The sequence below is a fragment of the Syngnathus leptorhynchus genome, chromosome 6, assembly GCF_054491065.1.
Source record: "Syngnathus leptorhynchus isolate UIUO chromosome 6, UIUO_Slep, whole genome shotgun sequence".
In the NCBI taxonomy this organism is placed as follows: Eukaryota; Metazoa; Chordata; class Actinopteri; order Syngnathiformes; family Syngnathidae; genus Syngnathus; species Syngnathus leptorhynchus.
In genome coordinates, this window is record NC_141200.1 from 9,598,589 (window position 1) to 9,609,733 (window position 11,145).

General features: G+C 40.5%; 1 long non-coding RNA gene across 1 annotated transcript; it reads right to left on the bottom strand.

Annotated features, from left to right (window-relative positions):
- Window positions 1–521: 521 nt before the first annotated feature.
- Window positions 522–10,635, bottom strand: LOC147055872 (uncharacterized). Its single transcript, XR_015066469.1, has 4 exons — window positions 10,485–10,635; window positions 9,150–9,222; window positions 5,949–6,047; window positions 522–645 (listed from the first exon to the last, which is right to left on the bottom strand). It is a non-coding gene; the product is annotated as an uncharacterized LOC147055872 (long non-coding RNA).
- Window positions 10,636–11,145: the final 510 nt, after the last annotated feature.

Genomic DNA, 11,145 nt, shown 5'->3' on the forward strand with positions numbered 1-11,145 from the left:
GAGCTTCTTTTACAATTGAAATTTGTTCCATAAAACGCTATTAAATTATTTCCAACACTCTCAATTATTTAACTAATCTGCACCAAATTAATTCATAATCAGGCATGTTGGCTGGTTAAATGATGTGTTTCATGTGAAGGAGGTTTTTGTCATGCTATTAGATAGCTATTTGTTCAAACAATGCATTCTGCACAGTTTGGTGCTGCTGTGTTTTATTTTTGGCAGGTAATGAATGGAAGACCTTTGGTATGCAGCCTACTGGTTTTGTTCCTCGACTGTAGTACAAATACAAGATCATTTTTCAGTTGGAGCTCAAACACGCAACTCTCATACATTTAGTAAATTTCCTTATTTAACTTGTCAGTCAACTGTCTCATATGACACTGCAATAGCACATCCAAATAGAGCAGCCAAAGGAAGCTCTGACATGTAGTCCAGGACAAACCGAAGATAAAGGAACAAATAATGAAAGAGTTGTCTTGTCAGAGGCTTTTGGTGCCATACACACAGCAGTGTCGCCCCCTCGCTGTGCCAATGCAGAGAAAACAGCGACTGTGGCAGACTGGTAACGTCTTGTCGCTTCGGCTCGACACTTTCTGAGTCTATCACTGAGGAATACACTCCTCCATCTGGCCATGGAGGAATCTGAATCATGATACAGAGGAAATAATGACGAATAAAAAATAAATATCTTCAACCACTGTCAATCAAAAAAATAAAAAGTACTTGCTGGAGAGTGAGTCAAGAGGGTGGGTTGCCAATTGTGGTCTTCCATCCACCACACCCCTCTGTCCCCCAAATACCCAGCAGTACATTAGCCAGAAAGCTACTGTTACAGTCTTCCAAGTCCAGAGAACAGCAATGGGAAGATGATGAGTGTTACAGAAAGCCCCCACTGGTTTAATGGCGTTCGACTTTTCTCGATATAACCAGCACGGCTCAGGAGTTGCATTAAAATAGAGAACACAGTTAGCAGTGTGCAGCAGTGGACAGTTATTTCTATCTTAAAGGTCCGACCCTATGTGTGACATAATGCAAGGCGTCGCCGCCTTCGAACACAAATGGAAGGACAAAATTGAGCACACGCTGGATTGGGCAGATTCAGGACGACGATATTGATTTCCTCTGTCTGAGATTAATTCATAATTAGAGTCCCGGCAAACCACTGGGGAGTCGGTCCCCTGTTCGAATGAACCTGCCCGCCTTGCCTTCATGCATATAGTGTGTGGATGAAACATTAAACATGGGAGCTGTTTCATTCTAGGGAAGGGTTGGAGGAGGAAAGAAAGTGACAAAATCAAAAATGCAAAAAAAAAAGAAGAAGACACAAAACACTGGGCTGAATGTGTAGTTAGAATTCATGTGTCCACCAACCTGTGCCTCTTTGGGAGCCCTGACTACTCCTTATGAAACATTCAAGTGTTGAGCAGAAATGATGGTGCCAAAGTTCAGGCGGGAGGGGGGGGGGCATCCTGCCTAAAGAGTGTGTGGCTTAATCAAGTGTAAACCAGGCAAGCTGCACGCTGCCCCATCGCCTTGCATATCAACGATCTGAGTGGCTTTCTAAGCACCTTAGTGGACAAGTCCCCCTTTGTGAGCTAGAAGAGTCTATTCAGTGGTGGCCGACAGAGCCTGAGGTGCTCCTCTCGTCCCTCATCTCTAAGATGGGCTTGCACAAGAGTTTTCACATGAACGCTGCTGTGAGCTCAGCCCCGATTTACTGCTCTACATCTGTGTTTTGTCTCACAGCATGCACAGAAGCTCATGTCGTAATGCACGTAGTAAAATCGGTAAAAGACAAGGTCTTAATTGCAGTTGAGCGACTCGGGGTTTAATAAATTCACAGCTCTGATTACATACAAAGTTGTTCGGGTATTGCTTGGCATTTAAGTATGTTAATCTGTTTTCATCTGACAGAAGGCCAACTATTTTCCAGTTCACTGCAGCCATTCTATTCTACTCACCATGCTCATTAGCTCAACTGACCACTGACCTCTAGTGGGAAGAGGAGGAATGAATTGCTCACCCAAAACTAATTAAGCACTCCTAAAATGGGATGGAAATGAATTTGATGGTCACGGTGGCCCTGTTTGGCATTTTATATTCAGAAGCATCCTACAAGTGTGCTCAATATATATGAGTTGTGTCTGACAAGTTCCAGATATAGTGTCAGGAATTCAGAAACCAAACTGCAAACTACACATTTTTCCCTATCTAGTCATCCCCCTGAGCTCCAATTCACTTTTGCAGCTTTGTCTGACACACCTACAAGCCCTGGATGGATTTCCTTCTGGGATTTTCCACAGCTCCACCCGAGTGAAACCTTTCTGCCAAACCTCAAATGATCAAGTCAGAACAGACACCAACAAGAGATGACAAAAGGTTCAGATTGAGACATTCTGCTGCAAGTACATTTGCACCTGAATGGTCCCTCTAAATGCGTTCTAATACATTTGCATCTGATTGGTCCTTCTGGCTGGTTTAATTGCTGACCTTGAGGTGCTGGCTCGGTGGTTGGACGTATTGACTACAACTGCTCTATAGGAGAGTCCGATCGATGAGATGTCTGTCCTTTTATTGCTACTTTAACCGTGAAGATTTGTCAGTGCTAAGGAGAATTTCAAAACCTAAAACTTGCAAGATGACAAAATCATCGGATGTATACAGTCTGATATTCATGAAAGTGGTGAATCCTAAACCCCTCCCTTATCTAGGAAAAAAATGTCAGGCATGATCATGTATCGTGACGGAGTACCATGCAATATCCGTTGGTGGGAATTCTCACGTCAAAGTACTCTTTCACATTCTCCAAATGTTTGGCCTTATCATTCCCGGGCTGTAATAAGTCACAATTATAAAAAGCAAGATTTTTTTTTTCTTAAAAGCACATCAAAGAAGCCGCACCGGCTCACTTTCCATCTTCCACGTGCTACGGAGACAGCGCAGAGACAACAAGAAAAGTTGGGAGGAAATGCAGAAATTGGGTTTGCCGTGGTAAAATTTGATGGCAACAGTGGATGATCAAAGTCAGAATTCAGGAAGATACAGTATGCCAAAACAAATTACCATAGCTTTCACTGAGTATAAATCCTTGACTCGGAGCTGCGTATGCTGTATGTTCTTTTCTGTTCACAGCCAAAGAGCGAGCTGCATCTATGAATTTATAGAAGCTGTCAGGAACCACTAGTCAAAATTTTAAGTTTTACAAACTGCTATTTCAAAGCAAGGGTGGGGGATTCATTTATCGCTTTTGAAGGTATGACATTTTGTAAGAGTAAAGTACTTAAATAGTGCAGGTAGTCTTTACCATGAGAGCTCCTTTAATGTGATGCCACAAAAAGGAAAATGTGCCCCCCCCCCCCACACACACACACACTGGAAGTTGATGAAATATGTTGCGGATCATAGTGGATTCTGATGCAAATGTGTTAAGTTTGAGGAAAAATTGCTTTATCAGCCACAGAGGTACAACACACAATTTTAATGGATATTTGATTGGGTTCGTGTAGGGAATCAAAGCAAAAAGTATCAACTTGGGCATTTGAATATTCTATTTCCCCCTACTGTGCTGCCATCTGAAGTGGATTTTCAAACAACGCCCCGTGGAAAAAAATATCACTTTGAGCTGCACCACTTAAATTCCACAAAGTAAAAATGACAATTTTCTGTCCAAAAGTCACAATTTGTATCTTCCATATGCGAGATATGAAACAATTAGGGCTTTCTATCAAAGGCAGGAGGGTCAGCCGCGTGAGTCCTGTGTTGCTGTGTGTTTTCTCTGATCTGCTTTTGCTTTGGGGCTTTGTTGTCCTCAGTTCCTTCTTGTAAACACGATACAGGCAAAAGACCACATCAGTAGTCGAAGGGCACCAGAAAAAAAAAGCTGAGTGTGGCTGTCGACATGAACGAATATTTCAATAGTGTCAGAGGATTCGGAGCAGATCGGTGGCAGCTAATGACAGACTGAGATGAGCATCAATTAGGGTTCAGAGGTCTCAAGGCTTATCCGACTTTAATCATCTGGGTTTTGTTAACTCGCAAAGTTGGACTGAGAAAACTATAAACATGTTAACATACCTGTTTGGACAACAGTATTTTTCAATTGGATCCATGAGACTCAATCTTCTTTGTCATTATTTGCACAAGGATTAATGTGTTGTAAAATTATTCGGGGCAATGTAAATTTGGCCTCACTCACTGGGTGTTTGTGCCTCGCCCACAAGCACATCTGCAATCTGGTGACAAAAAGTTGACCAAGCAGCCCGTTGAACAATTGCAATTGCCAATATTTGCCTGTAAAATACCTTGTCACAAGGTTGAAAATGAGAACTTGCAGTCAAAGCCAAGAGGACTATTGTCTCTTCAAAGCTCAAAGCAATGTCATTTATATTCTTCAAGAGTTTTGAGCACCAGTTGTATTTGAGATCCTTGAGCCATGTGGATGGAGCAATTGAGGATTAGTGGATCCTTGGCATGAAGACATGGAGTAACGCAACTGGACAGATTCTCTTCATACTTCATCCCTCGGCAGGGTGATTTTAGTGTCTGGGGTGATGAAGCCAAAGAATTAAATAATGAGCCTAAGAATTGCCAAAGGGGGGGGGTGACAAAGGGGAATGTGGGATGACATTTTTTCCATTTCCCAGCCTTTTCATTCCTTGGTGTAAAGTGGACACAATTAGGATGGGGAAGAGCATCTCTGGACAGCTTTACTCTCCATCAGGACCAGAAGAAAATGAATAGAGGAGCTCTCTAAGCCAGCAGAAGCATTTTATTTGCATTTCACCTTTCACTATCTCCACACTTTCCCATGTTTGACCTCCCAGTTACTTGTGTTATTTTATGTTCTAGTATCTGCTTAGCCGAACCTCCAACCCCCACCACCTCCTGTCACTTGAAATCACTGATATGTTTCACTCAATCCACTGATCTCCATTTAAATGCATTGCTGCACATGCAGTCAAAGGGTAATGTGATTCTTACACTGTATGCATGTCCAAATGATCATCATTTTGTGCTTCATTTACATTTGGAAGGAGCTTTGGCTTACAGTGGTTTGTCCTTATGGCAAAATCTACATTTTAATATCGGGGAGGTAATCAAGCAAAGTGTAGGTGACAAAAATGGTGGCACATAAAACCCCAAACGAGCTGTGGCGATTTCGATGCCGCTGTTGTTTTCTGACATGATCATTAGTTGTAAAATAAAAGAGGCCAAGGTCCTTTGGTTTAGCTGTGCAGAAGGGTCTAATTACCCAAGAGACACAGGGGGGAGCGGAAAGTACTGGTCATTTAAATAGGAAGTTAATTGTAATTACTGTTCTGGAGGGATATCGTCATAGCAACCTTAACCCCTGATAGTGTCAGTGACGGATACATACAATATGTGACCAAAAGGAGACTTCCATTGATAATTCCTTCTACTTTGAAAAAAAAAACTGTTGGAAAGAAAGGTCACTCTTATTTGTCTAACTCGTTTGCTCCATCTTTTTCCATTCTCTTAGACTTTCATCTTCATCCATTGAGATCATCCCACCCTTTGCACACACAGTTTGTTTCTCCTGCTGTTGCACCATCATCCACATTGACCCAATGTTTTCCTTTCTGCCCAGATGCTTCCTCCTTTCATGTTACCCGCTAATTACATGCACAAACTGCAGCGTGCATGCGTTCTTCATTTTATGGCGTATCAACCGCCGGCACTTCTGTTTTCCACATGCAGTAAATGGAGCATAAATGTGTGTGTTTTAGCCTTCAGTGTGGCAAGGTCAACTAAGAACACTGCACATTTTTACAAATCATAACATGTATAATGCTAATATTTTGTTGTAGCAATTTGGCCAATGGTCACTTGGAACATGCAAGTTTGCCGCTCGTATTTGATCATACAGTATATTTTCATTTGAGAATCTGAGACCTGACTGCTCTTGTCAGGTCTCATCTGCTCACCTTTTCTTCTTCATCCTTCCATCCCTTTAGTCTGCCCTGGCCTCTAACCTGGATGGCCTATAGTCGTGGCCGAGTTGCCTTCCAGCATGTCTCGTCCATCTGAAAGTGAAGGAATGGTACTGTACTTCAGTTGGATGGATCACAGCAATAAAAGTCATGCAACAAAACACATTATTATACAATGTAAAAAAGAAGGACAGAATGGTAGATATCTGAAGGTTGGCAAGAGTATGAAGCGTTAGTAATTTGGTATTGGTGTATAAGAGGTCCATAAATGGATACTATACAAACTAAAACCTTGCTCTCTTATTCTGTATTCCAGCATCACATCAGATGTACAAGTCTGATCTTAGGAAACAACTTTTACCACTGACGAAGGGGTCGACATCCAACGTAAATATTCCCAAGATCTTGATTTCATCACGGCTGTAGATAAATAAAACTGATACAAATGAGCACATGACCCGGTGTGCTTCTTTTCTTTTATATCATGACTTTTTTTTTTAAACTGTTTGTATTTCATTGTTTTGTCTCCATGAGTGTCATCCATAAAGCCGTCGCTCTTAGTTGATGTGCATTAGCGATTCATATACGTAGTGACAAGCCGGAAACTATGCCAACATCTGACCATTTTGTGTAATTTAGGCATATTTAGGCAAGACACTGCTAATGCACTTTCTGTTTTGATTACACTGCACTGACCGCCCAGGCACGACAGCTGCATGTTAATGAATAAATGAATTAATTTGAGCCGGTTTGATCCACCACCATCAGTCGGCATCTCTCTCTTGGTAATGACCTCAATAATGGTGCAGACTTTAATGGGATTTTAATTGATTTAGCTTCTGTACGTGTCCTGTACTCCCCAGACAAAGGTAAGCAAAGGAGCTGATCATTTATTGCTTGCACTTTTTTTTTTTCTGTGAGTTAGTTAAACCTAAGTTACCTTATGATAGCTTTTAACATCCATACAGATGTAATACAAGATTATAAAGTCACTAGTGTGGCCCTGTATTCTCATTCATTCCCCTATAATGGCTGAGACTATCCTGTGGTTGATGTCCATGTGTCATTAGTTCCGGTGCTACCGATAAGCCTAATTCAAACAGGAATGATTTTGAGCCGGTCATTAAGAAAATAAATTAGCACAACTGCAGCTACACCACAATAAACTATCATGCTGGTGTGCGTGAGTGCCAAGTATTTAGGATGTTGGAGAGACATTACTCAGTAAAACTCTTAAAAATGTACCAATGTGGGTGTTGTATTTTTTTTTTGTTTGTGTTTACAAATTATTGATCAACCATTTCAGCAGTGTTTCTTTATTGAGATTGGTGTGATGAATATTTATTATACCAGTTTATGTCCGCCCCATGTAATAGAAATAAAAATCAGAAAAAATACTAAATGCTGTGTTATCGACAGAATGATATAGCACAGCTCGATTGGTTACTTGCACTGCATGCATGTCACTGATTGTGCAACGGGAGTTACACTGCCTTCTATTTTTTAGTAAATAGTTGTTTATTGAAATGTACTAATCGATTCCGAATTGTTGACATTTGCAATACAATGGATCTAAAAATCTAAAAAAGCAGACGTAGCTTTGCAGTGTTGTGTCATCTTAGGTTCAGAGTTGGTTTGGAATGGGGGTTGGCTGATTTATGCTTTGTTGAGGTGGCTTTAAGTTAATTCTTGTATTGTGGTGTGTGTTTTCAGGCTTTGGAAAGTTACAAGGAGATTGTAACAGCTCTGTTAGTATACAATTCTTTTTCTGCTGTATGTAAAATCTATATACTATGTGTGTAAGTACAAATACTGCATGTATGCCAAAAGAGAAGCTATATTTTCAATGCAGGAATTTGATATAGCATTGACAAGATTCAATCAGAATCAGAGTCATCTTGATTGACCAAGTATATATAACAAATTTGGTTCCGGTAGTTTGTGCCACACGAATACTGCGGTAACATCTTTACTTGGTTTTAAAACCACAACATGGGCAGCATTTGTTTATATCTGACTGATTGTGTATTTCTCTGTCGGAATAGGATGGTAGTCCATGAAAGCCAAAACCGTCGTCTCTTCAATCCCAATGCCCTGACCGAGGTCCTGGTAGTCTACAACCTTTCCGGGGAGCATACAGACCGGAGGATGGGATCAAACATGAGAGGAGGAGAGCTCGGTGACCGCAGTCAGATGTTCTTTCATCTCTCCTCCACCATTCTGGCGCAGAGACTAATTCTTCATTCACCCTCCCACTGGCTGAGGAAGTCCACACAAAGAAAGCTGTCTGTGAGAACTCTCTATGTGGTCTACCACTAGGTTTCTATTATACTGTAAATGATTTATCCTTGGCAGCAAAACAGATGAAAACAAACTTAGTTATGCAGTCAAATTTTTTATGCACCCCCCCTCCCCCATGAATAACATACGGCGTGCATTCATGTCAGCATTTTCTCTCTGGAGATTTTATGAGCTCACACAAAGTCTGATTTCACATTGCAACAAATGGCTTGATGTTTTCCTTTAAGTGGAGATGATGCCTGTATTTTCCCCCTTTTCTTTCTGAGAGGCGTATTTACGTACAAAATTTGGTCAGGGCATCTTTAACTACAACTTCTTGTTAAATTGTTTCGCATTACCTTCCAGGTTTTTCTGGGTGGAATGTACATGATGGATTAGACAGGGGGATAGAGAGTAGAACTAGGGCTGCAACTAATTATTAACTATGTAATCGATTTATTTGTCCATCATTTTGGCCATTAATTGATTAATCAAAGAAAAAACTGGTTTTAATTTCTCTCCCTTTATTAAAAAATATCTTGACGAGATGAAATTCTGACAATTTTCAAATGAAAAAAGATATCTAAACAATCATATTACCGACTCATTTAATGATCTATTAGTCGTTGTCACAAAAGCCCTTTGCATTGATTAATCGTTGTACCTGCACACAAAACTTGGTAGAAGTGCCCATAGTTCTTTTCTTGGTTATTGATGTATTTTACAAATATAAGTTATGTATACATATTTGCATGTAACATGAGCCATAAACCAAGCAAGTGAGCATCAGTGGATAGCCGCAGTGAAGGTTATTGAGTATAATCTGAAAGATCAAGGCCATCATTATAAATTAGATGACAATCATCAATATCAAAAATGAGTAATGAGACACCAATGAGGACATGACAAAATCACCTTCCCGCCGTTCCATCTCATCACGATGACGGCTGGCCTCTCCTCTCTTTTGCCACTCACGCACCAGCCACACCTCCATGGAAAGACAAAAGAGAGCACTGCATCACACAGATGTCAGCCCCGCATCGCGCGAGACAGTCGGATTGAGAGTCGTAGCTGATCTCTGAGAAAAAAGTGCAGGCTGAGCCCTGCTCTCTAGACCAGCTTCATGCCCACTGCTACCATGAGGCCCAGACCTGACGTCAGTGTTATTTCTGTCCATCTCCAAGCCAGGAAGGGGATATCATCTCTAATGCATTATTCACACATATAGTATCAAGACATACAGGTCTTATCTGAAGAGGACAAAGCAACCATAAACCCTGCCTGGCCCACAAAAGCCCTTTCTGATGAATGCTCCTGAATTCTGACTTGAGTGAGTATTTGTATTTATCCACACACTCCTGTAAAATAACGAGCAATACCATTTTCGACCCTTCTGAGTAGTAATTCTGCAAGTAAAGACATGTGAAACACGTGCTGGGTCCTTACGCAGTGGATTTGAGGGGGTTTGAAATTCAGAAGTATTACATGAAGATGACCCCAAATATAGCACACATTGCATTGTCACTGACATTTCACGTTAATTTAACGCGGAAGTAATAAATTAAAGATACCTCATCAAATTAGGTGTTTTTTCATCATGCATGGTTAATTGTATTTGCATTACCACTGCTCACTGCCCTCGAAAGTGAGGAATCACCTTTCATTTGTTGCTTCTCTACCAACTCGTATCAGTAAAAAATTATTTTCTAAAAGCTGTTGGAATGAACTTGCCGCTGAGAAACAAAGTGCAACCAAATAAAATAAAAAAAATCACCTTTTCATTTTCAATTGTTGTGATGCCATTCACCTTTATGAGATTCACACGAGCTGGATGTTCAGATAAGAACTAGAGCAAAGTAGGCTTTCCTGCTATTCAGTAAAATATTCACTAAAATATCCTCAATGCCATAGCCATATTGAGATTATGCAATTGAATTTGATTTTTTCTATTTGTCCCCAAGAGGCACTGATATTAGGCTGAAATTGCTGAGATTTTTTTTTTTTCGGTAATTTAGTATAACATACTGTAATTCAGTATTTCTTGCAGATCATGGCAAATTGGTGGGTCAACTCCCGTGTCCTCTTTGTACACGATCCACGGGAAAAAAAAAACCCAGCTGAGATTGTCAGTGTGCTTTGGAAGGAAAAGAAGTGATGCATTCTCTGCAGAGAGCATTCGATTGAATTAAAACTGTAAAGCCTAGTTAATAGTAGCACTTATGTCTCACGGTTCTGAAGTTTAAAACTCACCTCCAGCCTTCCTGTGTGGAGTTTTCATCATGCGTAGGCTTTTGTCAGGTGGATGTTATGTACGCAATCACTCTCAACTAAAGACAAACAAATGAAAACCCGTCTACGTGCACAATCTTGACCACTGTGATCCTCAAACCGCAACCAGTATTTTTTTTGGGGGGGGGGGGGGGGTGCATCATATTTGTGTGTAAGTTTAAATGCAAGATCCAAATAAAACAGATCCATTGTTGCACGTAGAGCAATACGTTCAGAAGATGACCTCCACGGGCCAAATGAGGAACTGCAGACTATGATACCATTTCCTTTCTTGGAAAATGAATTGTTGCCATTAGAAATTAGATTTACTTACTTACCAATTAGATGGCAACCGCTGATAGACATGGTTCATGGTTGGTATTGTTTAAATCATACAAGTAGCTGAAGTAAACAATCAGATGGATTTATATATATTATTTATATTTCTATAAATAAGATGCATCACAATCGTCAAAACTGCTGATAACCTGCAAGAGGACAGGCACACACTATTTATCCTGATCCAACAATACACTATTGAGGGTAATTCATTCTGATGAGTCTGTCCAGTATCAAACAACATGGTTGTAATATTAAATTCATGTTCCCTACTAAATTGGCCACTGACAGCTACTGTGACTTT